The sequence below is a fragment of the Astyanax mexicanus genome, chromosome 1 (assembly GCF_023375975.1).
Source record: "Astyanax mexicanus isolate ESR-SI-001 chromosome 1, AstMex3_surface, whole genome shotgun sequence".
Taxonomy (NCBI): domain Eukaryota; kingdom Metazoa; phylum Chordata; class Actinopteri; order Characiformes; family Acestrorhamphidae; genus Astyanax; species Astyanax mexicanus.
Genome location: NC_064408.1, coordinates 88,769,941 through 88,787,130, shown reverse-complemented (window position 1 = coordinate 88,787,130; position 17,190 = coordinate 88,769,941). Strand labels below are relative to the sequence as shown.

At 37.0% G+C, this 17,190-nt stretch overlaps 1 pseudogene; it reads left to right on the top strand.

Annotated features, from left to right (window-relative positions):
* Positions 1-8,282: 8,282 nt before the first annotated feature.
* LOC125802946 (piggyBac transposable element-derived protein 4-like) lies at positions 8,283-9,790 on the top strand (annotated as a pseudogene).
* The last annotated feature ends 7,400 nt before the right edge of the window (positions 9,791-17,190 follow it).

Here is a 17,190-nt window from a genome sequence, read left to right as displayed (position 1 = left end):
AGCTGTGTTGTGTGTAAACTGACCATAAACTCTGGTTAATTGTGATCAGCAGTGACTAGCAAGAGTTTTCTGTGCTATCAGATGTCTGAATGGCAGAATCACATCCACGTTTAATGTGGGAGGCCCATATTTTATTGTCTTGTCAGTGTGTTAGTTGGTGCTGTGAGGAGGACTGGCTTGCATTTTAATTCTTTATAATGTCAGACCCACTGCTCCACAGGCCAATGCTTAGGCCATTTATATCCCTCCAGCTAACACTTTAGGCTGCCTGTCTATTAGTGCTTTTGTTATGAAGGTTATATAAGTAGTGTGGGTAAAACTGTTAACAATGGCTGTGTCTTAAGGATGCAGACCTTTTTTTTCTGTTTACAGACAGACATTAAGTTTTTAAAAGTTAGTCTTTAGCACTTTCAGAGCTGCAGTGCTCAGCTGCATGGAGTTGGACCCACAGATATCTGCAGACACTGGGGACTTTTCTTCAAAAACCCGGCCAAGTGTGGAGGATTCATTTCCTGCTTGTTTCAGGTTGTTTTGCTACCAGTTTTGTCTTTAATAAGTAGAAAGTACCCTGGTGCTGACAAAACTGCACCCAGTGTCTACTTTAAAATATTTTAAATGGTCCACATTAGTTCACAAAGAAGGGAAGAAATTGTGGACTTTACAGAACTTAATAGGAGTTCCACATATTTAAAAAATGGTACTGTGCTCTGGTATTGTGGTGTTAAGCATGTATTGCTGATTTTTGAAGGCCAAATTTCAAGGAGAGTAGTTAATTACTTATTGTTGTGAACTGTTGCAGTGAGATGATCTACTCGGCCTTCAGGAGGAGCAGGAGATAAAACACAGATATTCCCTTTTCTCTCTCTGTTTGAGCCTTCTGTAAATTCAGGAGAACAGCTGTCGGTTTCATTTATTCAAGAATCTGAAATCTTGTCATATTGCTGCATGATAAATATATTTTACTTCTGCAGACCTAAAACCCCTTTAAAATTTAAGCTTTAAATGAGCTGCCTTTGATTAAATCAAAAAAAGATTTATTATTTCATTGGCAAAACATATAAAATGTTAAAAATGAAATGTTAAATGCTAACAATAATACAAATAATAATTCAACATTTATAACAACCTTTAAACATATAATACTATTATATTATATTTATATTTGATAACACACAAGTGATTAGTAGTTAGTAGTAAGTATCCAATAGTAAGTAGATATATATGTGAAAAAATAGAATTCAGTGTGCAACAAAAGTGTGACGAATAAAATCCTTACAATATTATTAAACAGCATATAAATAACACAAATAACAATAATATTAAAATAAATATATAGATATTTAAAAAATAAGAAAAAAAAAGATATATGTACTCTGCTCCCTGGTTTATTTTATTCACAATGTATGCTCCAGTAAAATCCATACAGACTGGTGAGTTTGACATTACTGTTAAAAAGGCAACACAGAGTATAAGGAAATTACACAATCTACAAATTACAGTACCAAATATAATACTAAAAAGGAAACATAATACTAATAATGAAAGTGTTACTGTGTAACTTTATTTTTATTTTTTAAATAAAATTTAGAATTCATTACTGACAGCCCTTCTAAACATTGTGATTCGAAGGAAAGATTGAAGATCTCAAGATGCAGCACACTCTGCTGCTGCTGCATTCATAAGACGCTTCTAGAAGGTATGAGAAAGAAAGTTTAACTGGGAATACGTTTGAAAATCCAGTAATCCACTGCTTATCATACTCTGTTTTGTATGGAAATTTGGTGAAAAAACTGAGCAGACAGTTTGGATTAATATTTTCTCACAGCACTGTGTGACTAAATTGCTGCAATACCTACTAATGCTATCCTATTGTAATTTTAGATCTACACTCCTGGATATTATAGTAGCTCATTTTGCCCTCTAGTGGCTGAAATCTCTTACTGCTATAAGTATTAATTTTCAGATTAGGTCTGTCCTACCTGGCTCATTCACAACTCTTTATTTTACTGTATCATACTATACATAATATATGTAATGCATTTTATTGCATTATATTACTGCTCTCTGTGAGGCATTTCTGTAGGATTTTGCCTCCTCTCTACTACCTTGCATGAATGGATTTTTTACGGAAGTACACTGACTAGCATCAATAATGTGATATTAATGTGCTAGTTTTAATGTACCCTCACCCATATAACCTCACAATTTCTCCTCAGAGGAATACCTGACACCACCTTAAGTGTCCTTTTAATACTGCATTAGCTGAAGTGCAGTTGATTATATGAGTTCTTGGAGAGATTGAGGGATTGAGTAAACATTCAACAGAAACTATTGTGGGCGGACATATTTACCTTTCCATGGGAACAAAATGGCTGATACTGTTGTTTCTAACTCGGAGCAGCAAAACTACTTAAAAATTTGCTGAGATTTGGGTTGCACACTAATCAGCCTGACACTGATCTTTAAAATGTTAAAAAAAAAAAGGTTGGAATTTCCAAATTTGGATGGCTATCTTCTCAAAACAGCAAAGCTGGAGGAGGGATTTATTTTAAAAACTGTTATTACACACTGCATGATGTTTTGCACAGATGGATTTTCTCATAGATAAAGATGTAATGCACCACACATTCACAAACACACACACACACACATTGATCACAACAGCAAACAAGTCTGTCGGCATTGAGACTTGATCAAACACTCAATACACACGTGTGTATGTGTGTAGAGCTTTGTTTGATCTCTGTGGCTTCATCTGAGCAAATGGAACAGAGTGTGTGGAGAGCACACAAACTGCTTATCTTCACTTCATTACACACACACACACACACACACACACATATATGATAGTGTATTAGGCACCATCTTGTTTCTGTGAGTTTCTACACTGTGCACAGTCGCTGTATCACTTTCTAATAAAATAGCCAATGAATAGAAGCATAAAGTGATAATATATATATTATAAGTCTTTCAATGTTTTAATATTCATTTTGTTATGCTAGAATAGTGTTTTGTATTGTTCATTTATTTTCATAAATGAAAGCTTTCTATCTGGGAGTATAATTCTTTATACTCTCAGATATAGTTAACAGTTCTTAAAGAGGTGTTTATCCCTAAATGACAGGGTGGACAAGAAATTCTTGGACACATTTAAATAGGTTTACATTTTAAAAACAAATAGCTAAATGAATAACTCAAATGCCTTAATTATTAAAACATATCCTAAAATCTTTATAAATACTTAACTTGGCAGCACTGTGAACATGGCAAACAACCCACACGGCATCAAAGGAAACTGTATAATATGTGCAAGATGTTCTTTAAAGTAAAGGCTAACATTCCACTGTTTTAATTATGTGAATTTTCCGAGGTAATTGTTGAAACATATATTGTATCACAGTGGTTTTATGAAATGTAAACAACTGTGCTGTGGATGCTAAAGGCATATTATATTCACACTAAGCCATTAATTAGTTGTTTTGTAAATAATGATTGCAATAAATATTTTTTGGTCTAGCATGCATTTGTAGCTTGCTTAGAATAGGCTGGGTTGCCAGTTAGCATAATGACTAGTTATTTTTAAATATGTCTGTGGCCTTAAAAGTGGCTCAGCCAATCAGGTCACAGAACGGGACCTTTAAGTTTGAAAAACTGTACATTAGCAGTGTTAACTTTTACCTCTTTACTAAACAGAGTGCAGCTACATATCTACACCACCTGCTGGTCAGGCTGTCTCAACCTTTAATGACCATACAAACAGGTCAGACTGTACAGTCAGAGTGGGTATTCACACTAAATGCAGGTTTTCCTCAAAATTCATAACTGATAACTACTGAACGAGAGTGTAGGACTGCCGCAAGCACCAAGGAGTGATGCAAGCTCCTGCAAAACCCAGAAAACTGCATTTCAAGACTCTGCTTTGAGGAATGTGGCAGCGGTGCAAAGAGACTGCATCTCGCACAACCATATAAACAGTTTGACATCAAATCAGTCAATTTAAATTCAGTTCTACAGCTACAGAGTCTGCTTTGTTCTTATATGCCGCCTGTCCAGAAATGCAGGTGGAGGCTTGTAATGAGCATTGCCAAATGAGGCAGTAGCCTGGTTTCCATGAAGCAGCCAAGTTTAATTCAGGTGAACTCTGGAATATTGGAAGAAAATGTTAAGAATAAGGCTGTGTTTCCCTCATTTTTGTACAAAATATAAACTGTTCATGCTGGCTTATAAAAAGTATATTGTTGGGACTCCTGAGTGGAAAGTACTTTCCTTGTAAGTGGGACACAACTATCCATGACCGAAAGACCCAGAGAACCCAGAGATCTGGAACTGATTAAATGAGAAGGAAACAAGAGAAAAATACTTCTGAGAAACATGTATTGAGTTCAAAGAGAAAAGTTGTGTAGGATATTTTGGTTGTATTGGCAATAAACCATTGTTTAGATACCTGTTGACCTAGAAAGAGGCCAAACAATAAAGGTGTCTAACAAACAGAAAATGGTGTCAGAAGTGGGACTTGTGTTTAGGGCTTGAACGCATATTGTACTGACAAATGTTTGTTTCAATAAATAATCAAAAATCAAGACAAAGTAAAACTGAAAGTATTCAATCTTGTGTGATTATAAAGCAAAATCCCAGTAAAAAAAGTAAGCAAACCAATTTCAAACTAAAAATAGCTAATAATAGCTAATAAATCAACTGAGAACTAAATATATAAAACTATATGTTCAAAATTTAAGCACAAGCAGCATTGTGTTTCCACATAAATGCTACACAAGGGTAGCATTACAGTAGTGAGACATTATAAAGACAGCGCAAAGACCCATCTTTATGCAGGAGCCGATGAACTCTTACAAAGGGCAGATGAGTCTTTTGCACTGAGGTTGTAAAATCCAAGGGTGTGTCACAAGCCTGTACTAATTACTAAAGTGTCTAGTTTTTAAGTATGAAGAAGGTTGTGTGGATAAAAGTGTCAACAAAACATAATCAGAATCTGTCATGTTCTGAGTGTGTTTACTATGGACACTATTATCCCACAATGCAACTGAAAACCGACAGGGCAGAGCTATCAGAGCTGTTTATGGAGTTATGGAGTTTATGGAGAGCCTACCCATCACCTATTCCTTGTGAATAGAGATAAAAGGCAAAAAACTCAAATTAACTTCTTAACTGAAACTACTTTAGAAAGCAAAGACAATATACCTGTACATTTTTCTACAGTGAATGCTTTTTAGACAACAGGAACTTTAGCATTACTGCAGCTGTGAGCTGAATGGTAGGTGAGCTGATGCTGGAGATAGAGCCAGAGAGTGTTTAAAAGACTCCTAACTGCAGTTTAAAAGCTTGCACTGAAATCATTTATATTAAAAAATTGGGACGCAGACCAAATAATCCACATAAAAGATGAAGCAGACCAGTGACGTGCAGATGCTATGGCCCAATGTGCTCGGGCAACTACCCTTTTCCCGTCCTTGGCTGATATTGCCCTTCCAAAGGAGGGAAAAAAAAAATAGGCAAACATGATTTCATATTTCAACAAGATTTTCTTTATAATCCGTAATTTTGATTGAAGTTTAGTTAAACAAAGTTTTCAGAGTCAATCATTCAGATTCAGACACCTCGAGGCAAAAGGGAGGAGCACGGGCGTAGCGGGGGACATGCAGCACGCTTCACTAGAAAAAAAAAGGCGCAGCACACGACCGGGCAACGCTTCAGCCGTCTAGCAGAGACCCAAGAGGAGTTTGAAGATGCCGTGGGAGTAGAGCGACTGCCCTGAAGGTGAGCTTGAAATGTAGCCTTCACAGTATTACAAGACATGATCACAATCAACTTCTCTAAAATCCGATGTTGTCGAGTTTAGGACGTTTAGTGATCCTAAATAATCTGACAGCCACCTACTGTGCCACGTTTAGGTAGCAAAAAAACCCTGACAGCCAGCTAGCTTGCAGGCAGCGTTTTACACGGCTCAGGTTGTTTTGTGGGAGGCTAACCAAACTAAGTTACATGCAGCTGATAACATTTCATTTTAGCAAGCAAGATGAATGACGGACATAAAGCACTATTCGAATTATTCACATGCACTTTGTGTTAATGCAGAAAATTCGAAATGCCCACAGAAAAGAGACGAATACAGGAGAGAGAGAGACTCGTAAAGAGAGAGATATATGTAAATTGTTTGATATTGTGACATCACAAATCAGTCTTGTGTGCAGCTTAACATCCTTCTATAGACAAAATAGAGAAGATAAAAACTATATGGCTATATGGCTAACATCCTACAGCAGTGAATAAAATACTACATACAGATTTGTGTGAATACAAAAGTAAACTGTGTTTTAAATGTTTTTAAAGGCAGTAAGGTTAAGGATGATTTCTATCGTAGTCCTTGCTGAGCCAAAGTGCACACTAATTTGACTACTTTATATACACACTCTTGGTAAGATAGAGTAATATTTTACCTTAGACACATCAGAAAGCTTCCACACAAGATAAAAACAAAGCACAGTCAATGGAGACGAGCTGCATGCTGTAATGAGTGTGAAATGAATGGTCAGAAGGTGCACAGCTAGGGATACAGGGATGATGAATAGAGGTACACAGCCAATGACCTGTCAGATTAAGTAACACACCCACACACAGAGATACGCTCAAATCAAACAGCACAAGGACGAGGTCTACACATCACAGCGCTGGAGAGAACTCTCTATTCAGCAGCGCAGCACACATCGATAATGCTGCTGTACTGCACAGGAAATTTCATTACTCACAGAAAACTACAGCACGTCCAGCTTCAGCTCTAGTCCACCACAGCTTTTCATCTCAGAAACCATATTTCTTATAAGAAACAGCTAATTTACATACACCCTCTTTTTCAGCCTACTGCAGGACACAACTCAGGACAACTATTTAGAAAGGATCTTTTTTATACATCAATTTAAAGATACAGTTAACTTTATTTAAAAAAAACTGTTTATTTAAAAAAATAAAACTGACTGTTTTTTTTAATAGACACAAACATTATTACCTATCGAATGATGTACAGTATATAATAAGTACAGGGTTGACTATCAGAATAGAGCTTACTGACATTAATCAGTCCTAATGACATTATCTGTTTAATTCTATATTATTGTAAATAGATTAACTTGCACAAAAAATACATTTATAAATTTCCCTTATTTTTTTCTTATTGACTATTATTGAGCTTAAATGTATTGTTGCTCAAACTTTTGTTAATCAACTTTGTTTTATCAACTTGATAAACAATGGACACTTAATAGTGCAGAGAATTTGTTTAATTTAAGGTACAAAACAAAAGTAAAGAAAAATGTAGGAACAAAATTCATGTACCATTCTCCTTCTGAAATAAAATGTAAAAAATATATATATATACATTTATTTTGTGCTACAGGCTTCCATTTATTTTACAAAACATACATTTTCTGTATTTTTCATCTATGTTTTTTTTTTCAGTTTGGTATTACAATGTGGGTTTTTTTCTCCTTTAAGTCACAGTTTTGACACATATTTAACCCTTCTATTGTGTTCGGGTCAAAATTGACCCGTTTTCAAGTTTAAATGTGTAAAAATTACCATTTGCTTTTTTGTTCTGGAATGAGGCTTCATCTAATCCTCAGACACACTTGATTGAATGCAGAAATATACATTTTTACCATTTTAGTAAATTCTAAAGGTCTCAAAAAAAAAGTGTTACATCTGTGGTGTTAGTGTCAAAAATGACCCGGCAGAGAATACTGGCTGTTTTATGCATCACCTTAAAGCTATGGGTTGCTCTGAGGATCAATTGTGGCCCAATATGCCCAATTATGGCCCACACACACACACACACACACACACACACACAAACAGGCTTCTTTCACATGCACAGACACAGAGACATATAGAAAATGCATACAGGCACACATAACTAAAACTTTCTCACAGCATATTGATACATTGTTTATAAACAAACATTGGCACATATAAAGAGGGTTTGGTGGGATATTATTTGTTGAATTCTGTAGGAGTATCAGTCAACATGAGCAAAAGGTATTCTGTTCATGAGGTGCTAGATCATATCTTTGGTAATGATGGTGATCTTAAGGAGAGAGAGGAAAGTGAAGCTGAGGAGGATGTGTCTGAGGAGGAGGATGATGTTCAGTATGACCCTGAACAAGACCAAACATCTGATGAGGAGGACCCAGATGTCAGATGCTCAAGGAGAGGTCTTCAAGTCAAAAAAAGGTGACATTTCATGGTTATCAAGCCCTCTTTAAACCCAAGCCAGGGCACCGATGGAAAACATCCTCAGAATGACTCCAGGGCCTACTAGATACGCTGTGTCACACGCCCAAGACATCAAGTCAACGTTTGAACTGTTCTTTCCATGACCTATTCAGAGTATCCTACTTGAGATGAGCAACATGGAAGGGAGAAGAGTGTTTGGTGATAGCTGGACGGAGATGGACAAAACACAGCTAGATGCACACATGGGACTGTTGCTTCTTGCGGGGGTGTACAGATCCTGTAATGAAGCTACGGCCAGCTTATGGGATAGTGAGTCAGGACGCCCTATTTTTCGTGCCACAATGTCCCTTCAAGCCTTTCATGTGTTATCAAGAGTGCTACGTTTTGACAACAGGGAGACCAGAGTTGCTCGTCGTGAGAATGACAAGCTTGCTCCCATCAGGGAGGTTTTGGACAAATGGGTGGAAAATTTACCCTTTGTGTACAATCCTGGGCCAGAGGTGACAGTGGATGAACGGCTAGTCCCTTTCAGAGGCCGCTGTCCCTTCAGGCAGTACATGCCAAGCAAGCCTGGAAAATATGGGATCAAAATATGGGCAGCATGTGATGCAAAAACTGCCTATGCATGGAATATGCAAATATATACCGGAAAATCTGCCAAAGAAGTGCCAGAGAAGAACCAGGGCAAGCGGGTCGTCCTGGACATGACCAAGGGTCTTCGGGGGCACAACATAACTTGTGATAATTTTTTTACCTCATATGACCTTGCGCAAGAGCTTCTAAAGAGGAAGCTGACGATGGTGGGAACAGTCAGGAAGAACAAACCTGAGCTTCCCTTAGCTCTTCTTGGAACGAAAGACAGGGCTCCTCTCTCATCCAAGTTTGCATTCTCAGAAAGAACCACAGTTGTCTCCTACTGTCCCAAAAAAAAAAAAAAAAAAATGTCATTCTGATGTCAACTCTCCACAGGGATGCTGGTGTGAGCAGTAGGGAGGACAAGAAGCCAGACATGATCCTGGATTACAACAAGAACAAAGGCGGTGTTGACAACCTGGACAAGGTCACCGGCACATACACATGCAAGCGGGGGACAAAAAGGTGGCCAATGGTTGTGTTCTACAACATGCTGGACGTTTCGGCATACAACGCATATGTTGTGTGGACTGAAATAGATCCAGGATGGAATGGAGAAAAACCTTTCAAGAGGAGGCTTTTTCTGGAGGAGTTGGGCAAGTCTCTGGTTTCTCCCTACATCGAAAGACGAAAGAGGCTGCCCCGAACCGAAGCGTCTGTTCGTTTGGTGAAAGGGCTTCAGCCAACACTCACATCATCATTCTGTGATACAAACCAGGGAGGAGATTCCAGGAGCAGCAAGAGGAAGAGGTGCCAGTCCTGCCCCGCCAACAAGGACAGGAAGTCCAACACCACTTGCCACACATGCAAGAAATTCATTTGCGCGGAGCACACAGTAACCATCAAATACTGTGATTCAGGCATTTGAACACACACACACACACACACACACACACACACACACAAACACACTCACACACACAGTTAAAGTTTCTGATGCTAAGTTTCATGGTTCATAAGTTCATTCAGAGTGACTCACCTGCACTAACATCATATTATTTTTCAATGTTCAGTTTATGGTTAATGCAGGCGCACACACACACACACACACACTGTTGTTGGTCATTGTTCATTTGTTAAAGTTAAATTGCTTGGTTAATTGGTATGGTTAAATAAAAGTTGGTTTTATGGAAAGAAATTTGAACACTTGTCTTTATCCTACTATTTATCTATGCGGGTCAGTTTTGACCCGAAACACCAAAGATGTCACTATTGTTAATAATTTTAAATAATATATTTTTCTTTTCTTTGGTAGGTGTACTCTAATATAGGTCTATAACACATTTACAGTTTCTAATTACTCAGTCTATAAGTATGACAAATATTTTTTGTGAATTTAAATAGTTTTTGCATTCAAAAACGAGTGGTACTTTTTAAAACACTGTGTCTGTGCAGCCAACTAAAGAAATTTCCCACACTGGTTCCATTTATATGAATGTATACTAAGCCAACAATGAGTTGAAAAACAATATTGGAAGAAAACTGGTGATTTTAAGCATTTTCAAGCATTTTCAAATGACGGGTCAAAATTGACCCGCGAACACCACAGGTGTAAACAGCTTTCTAACACAATATAAGGGTTAATATATCTATGAAGCAGGAGGACATAAACTGATTGAGAAATTTTCTGCTAATAACATCTGGCCTGGTAAAATTCCCTGATGTCCATTGGTGCTGCTGTGAAAAAGAGCTGAAATGGCAACAGCTTAAATTCAGAAGCTAGCATTACCTGCTGGACAAGCATCAGGACATAGCATTGCCAGAAACTTCCCAGTTAACTATTGACCAGAAACACCAACTGGCCAACGTATCCGAGTACACATACAATGTAAGGTTTCTAGGGCTTTTGATATCTTTTGAAATCTTTGAGGAACTCAGGTTTTGAGTATTTGAGTGCGGGAACGATTTTTCAGAGCTCCACTCCAGCAGAGATACGGCAGCTGAAATAGATTTTCACTTCAAATTCTCTCTCTCCCTGTCACTCGCTTGTTTACGGTCTGAAAATAATAGAAATCACCTTTATGGATGTCACAGTGTCAGAAACAGCTGTCAGGCCATTGACACATGATGAGCCAGAGCGAATCTCAGAGTGTGATTTGCCTGTTAGAACCATCAGAATTGGACAGCATTCAGAACACCAGTAGAAAATAATGTACGCTCTTTGAGCAGAATTATGTAAATATTAAAAATATTTACTGATGTCTGTACATGAGCCCACCAACTAACATCTCATTGTTATTTGTGTTGTCTTTTTTCCTGTATTGTCTCATTTTGTGCTTTCACTCATTAGGCACGTTTTGGAAACCCCTGTCATGTACTTCTTCAAAAGTTTTCACACACGTCAATGCAAGATTAAGCGTGGGTCCACTATCCAGCCAACAGTGGCTCTCTGGTCAATAACTGAAAAACAATGAAGGGCAATGACAAACAAAAAAATGAGCCACAACAGATGGTCTACAGGAAATACCCAATATTGTTTCTTCACTGGTGTAGCTCCAAAATAGACTATTTTGCCACATTTAAATTATTGACAGTCTTGACTATTTTTAATGAAACCTTCTCCTCTGCTGGAATCCCCATTGCACAATATAGCAGATAACATCTCAAGCAAACCAATTAGATCCATATTTGGAAGTGCTGTTAGACTGGCAGGTAAACAGCAGACAAGAATCCACTTTTTATGGATTGATGCAACTGTCCTGGAAGCTTGTGTAACATTCCTCTCTGTAGGATACAGAAGTACAGAGTCACACTAGAAAAGCGTTTTAGTACATGAGCCATCTTTAGTGTCTGTTTTTCTCACCAGGTGGCTAAGCGCAGGAACAAATATTAATCATTTTACAGCTGATGTGTTTATCTGCTTATGGAACTATAGAAATGTTGGGGGTGGGAGGACTTCAAAATGTATATTGTTCAGGCCATCAAGCTGCCGGCGCTCAGAGGGAGCAAAATTGGCCCTGCTCCTTTTGGGTGGGTAGATGGCGCTCTCTCCCTACATCACTTTAAAGGGTGTAGCACTGTATCGAAGGAAGCATGTGTTACAGTTTTTTTCAACTGTTTACACACTAAATCTTTGCTTGTCACACAATTTTCTAAACATGCCCTTTAAACACCATAACCCCACACCAAATCTGCAAAACCATACACTAATTCTCAGTGTCTGACTCAGATTTTAATTTCCAAACACACATTTTGCAAAACTCTACACACAAGTTTCTACCTAACACACAAAGATCAAACAGGAAGCTACTTGATTTCATCTTTCAAACACAACCTATCAAAATGGCACACTAAATCACCAGGGCTTCACTCCCACCCCTCACATGTGTAAGCACTCATTACTTTATTGAACACCAACGAATCATTGGCTAAGTATAGGCCTATAAATAGGTCAAATGTCAAGATGTCTGTTTTGAACCATGAATGACAACAAAGAAGAAGAAAGAAGAAGACGAGTTGGACAGGGAAGAGGACAAGGGCAAAGAAGGGAAGCAAGAAGAGCTGTCTCAGATGGTTGATCTACACAGCTACATTGGTTGATCATGTGATCAACCATAGGTTGACCATGAGAGAGGCTGGACTGTGGGTCGATTCGATTGGTAAAAATAAAAATCTTTGGTTTGAAAACTGTTTATGTGTGTTGTGAGTATTTCACCTTCTCTCTGCACTTTTGTATGGAAATAAACATAGAATCCCATGAATGAAAGAAGAGCTTTAGGTTTTGATCAACAGTGTGTACACGATGAATCCAAAATGTCATATTATGACAGAGGTGTTGGCAATGTGAGGTCAGTGCTTGCTTTTGAGATGTGTTGATGACATTTTGAATGTTGTGTGTCATTTTGCTGGAGATTTGAGGCATTTTGCATTTTGTGTGAGCGATTGTTGGTTTTGTGTGTAAAGTTTTGAAAAATAGACACAGAGCTTGGAAAATGTGTGTAAACAGTTGTAAAAAACTGTAATCTTCCCCCCTGGTGTGTTGGGGCATTACTAGTGATAGGGGAAGTTGTAGTGAGTGGGTTGGGTAATTGGCCGTGTAAATTGGGGAGAAAATGGGAAAAATTAGAAAAAAAAAAACTAGCATTACAGAAATGTATGAATTTAAGTGATGGAAACTTTCAATATGTTCACTTTATTTATACAATTCTTTTCACAAAAACATCATAACTGTTTAATTAAGGGTTATATGATTTAAATGCAATCTGTCAGAATATTGATAGAAAATTCAGCTTTGATAAACTGTGAATTGCTTGTAGAAAAAAATAGTTCATATAAATTATATTTTTTTTACATTTAAAAATGAAATGTACAGCAATAAGTAAACTTATTGTGTAAAATGATTCATACAATATTAAAATGATATATTATTGTTGGTGTTGTTTTTATATATGGCCATTTAAAATGGCAGCTTTAGAGGCAGCTAAACCCAATATTTATGAGGCAGTTTACAACCTAAAATGGCTCGTTTTAGCTTTTGGAGCACATTTCATGGTTGCATGGATTTAATTTGATTTTTTTCATGGAAATCCATGATGTGACTTGCCAGGCCCAGGGCTGTTTGGCAAGGAATAATCTCATAAGAACAGTGTAATGCACAATCTGTATTAGCATCAATGGAAAAAGACTGTAAATTACCATGCAGTCATACTTTATCCTCCACCACAACCTCTGGAATGTGTTAATGAGGGTAGCTGAGGACTGTGGGACACTGGAGGGTGTTCCTGCCACATACTTACACTCCCTCTAGTGGGCAGAATGGCTGAATAATCACAAATAAGACACTAAAACAGGCCAAAAAAGGAAGCCAGAAAACCCATAGCTGTTTGAGAGCTAGGTGATTCTGACATCTGAGCTCTGCATTAGTTGGTGCTGGCAGACTGGGGTTTTACTTTAGAAGAAAACTGTTCTCACAGGGATATCCCACATCTATCACCACAATGTTCCTCCCAAAAGGAGAGGACTATATTTCTTTTATAAATGGTTAGTATGTTTGCTTGAAAAAGTTTTTATTTGAACTGCCAAGGGATTTATATATAAATTCATTATAAAACGATGATTTTGAGTTAAAAAGGTTGTGAGTTATCTTTCCACTATTCAGAGCTGTCAGATGTGAATTATAGATGAGCATCTATTAAAGGTGATATTTTGTTTTGTTTTCAATTGTTACCTTGTTGAAGCTTTTGTAGATTTATTATATTTCAAATATGGCCTTTACTGTTCATTTACTTACTTTTATTCAAAGTGCTTTCTGCTTTATATTGTATGACATGGCCAGCTGGTCCATAGCCCAGGTCTCTTAGAAAACCCTATAAACATTAACTGTATCCTTATTAATGGCTTGTCATGGTAGGGGTGTGGGAGGAGCCAAGTGCAGAGATATAACGGAAAGGGTTTTACTATAATTGTGTGTGCATAAAAGAAAAAAGGGAAAATAAATAAGAGAATGCCCTTTCGGCGCAACAAAGCTAACAAAAAATGCCTCTGTTTGAAATAAAATAAAGACAGAAATAGAAACAGAAATCAAGAAAATAAAATTATTTTCTTTTCACCTCAGCCTTGCAGGCTTTCCCTTATCTTTTCTTTCTTGCGTTGCAAGCTTTCATTTATTTTCTATTCTCTTATTTTGTTTTCTTTTTTCCTTTTCTTTTTTCCTTTTCAGCCTTGCAAGCTTCCTTTTATTAATTAATTAATTTATTGCTTCTTTTCAGCTTTGCAAGCTTTCTTTTATTAATTAATTAATGTATTGCTTCTTTTCAGCTTTGCAAGCTTTCTTTTATTTCTTTTCAGCCTTGCAGGCTTTCTTCTTTTATACATTTATTTTTTCTTTCTTTTCAGCTTTGCAAGCTTTCTTTTATTTCTTTTCTTTTCATTTTCTTTTATTTTTTCTTTCTTTCTTTTCAGCCTCGCATACTCTTTTCGTTATTTATTTATTTTTATTTTATTTTATTTTTTTTTTTTCTTTTCAGCTTTGCAAGCTTTCTTTTTTTCTTTTTCTTTTCTCTCAGCTTTGCAAGCTCTCTTTTATTTCTTTTCAGCCTTGCAGGCTTTCTTTTCTCTTTTATTTATTTATTTATTTATTTTCTTTCTTTTCAGCTTTGCTCCGTGGAGCTACCGTTTACCGGTCACAGGGCATGAAGTCTGCGACATCAGTCTGCTGGACGCTCGCCTTTTTAAAGACGGTACCACAGCTGAGGCTGATGACGCGTTATTGGCTTCAGGTGGCCTTAATGATCCCTGTTCTAATGAACTCTCAGCCGGTTCCCTTCTTACCAACTTGGTGGGTTTATGGTGGCCTCTGGTGGCCGCTGCCGGAACTGGCTGAACCCTAACATGTCTGCCCTATTTTTTTTCCTAACAACAAATGCACTTTACAGACTTTCCTTATAACATGTCCAAAAGGCTTGGCATGGGTTGGCAAGGCTTGAGGTGACTAATAGTAATAGCTTAAGTTAACTGACAACTAAAATGATTAATCTAACATGCCACTTTTATTTAAAAAAAAAAGTTAAATTAGTTTAATTTTTAGAAATTAAAAACAATACCAACATTTTGTACTGTTCATATCTTTTTAGTTATTTATTTGGTATTATTAATCATTTTTGCTGTGTATATAATCTTCTTTTTAGCATTTTTTTTAAGGAGACAAGCTACCTATTTGCTATGGTGAGTTACTAAAAAGGACTTCTCAGAATCTGCCACCAGGAGGCAGCTTGTTCTTTTGCTTCCTCTGGGCTGGTAATTGTTTCCATGTTCTCCAGCACAAGTAGCTCCTTGGCTGTTCCCATAGTCTGCTCCATTCAGCACTACAGTGATGTAACCAACTGGACTCTGCTTCGTACAGAAAGCAGATAATAGATGATGACTACAACACCTATGTAAACAGAGCTCCTCCCTCTGCTGGCCATAAAACCCCTGAGATCCTGCAGCACCTAAGAGCTCCATAAATCTGCACTGCGCCAGCCTGGAGTCACTGGCCCCTCGACTTGATTTAGAGATGACAGGTTTACAGCGTAGCACTCTGGACCTTTGCTTCAACACATAACCACACAACACACAATCACGCATGTTTACACACACACTTCACACATACACATTTCACTCACGCAATCTGTAACTGGCAAGGCTTTCCTTTCCTAGACTGCACTCTAAACATATAGAAGAAAATGAGGCAATTACCATATTTTAGTCTACACAAAATTGCATTATGATCTTAATATGTAACTGTTTCACCAACAATAACTAGGATTATGTACCTATAACTGGTTTGATTATTTTCAAGCAGCTAAAGAGAGATCTTTTATACTCTTACTATTTTAGGAACTTTGGCTTATCATGTGAACCTGAATTGAAGTTATAATAGCCATTATTGGAAAAAAAAATCCAAGATGGGAATTAGAATCTTTACACTGTAACTACTTGGTGTTTCACTCTGTGTGTTATTAGTACTAAAAAATATATTTATATTAGTCAGTTTTTAGCCCATATCCTGTCACAGTGTCAGCATTCACTGGCAGTACAACTTATACATTTAAATGATGACTATACTGAAAAGAAAAACAGAATGATTTGTAAATCTCCTAGACATATTTTAGATACTAATAGAACATTTGGCATATAGTAAAACATAAAAACCAGCAAAGAAAAGACATGAATGATGAGCAGCTAAAAACCACAAAAATAGGACAATATTTAAGATATGTTTCTGCCATCAAGTTCTACATTTGTTAAATGTTTAATAATAAGGGTTTTATTTAAATAATAAATCATCTCACTTTCAACATTTGATGTGTTCTGTGTTCTACTGTGGATAAAAAACGGGTTTACATCATACACAGCATCCCAACATTTTTGGAACTGGTGTTGTAATAATGTGCATTAATTTAGGGGGCATAAAGAATGGGTTACAAAGCCTAAAATATTGCTTCAAAAAAACAAAACAAAAAAAAAACACAAAGTATTAAGACTATTTTGTTTTAGCTGTTACTGTATGTAAAACAAAAGCTTGTATAATGACTCTTGAATTGTGTACTGAATGTAATCTAGACAGTCTGACATGCTGAATAAATACATGGACTACTTGACCTCTACACAATCAGGATGACATGATACAGCCTTGTGCTTGTTAAAGCATTATGAGTAAGGCAGTCCAGCTGCCCACAGATTAAATCATTACACTGCTATGAATTCTACAAACCAAGCTGGCTGCATTCCTGTGAAATCCAACACGCTCAACAAGCTCATAATCCAGAACCCCCTTGAACTCTGGTGATCTTGTGGAACAGCGTCATCCATCAAAGTCTGTTTCTTTATCCT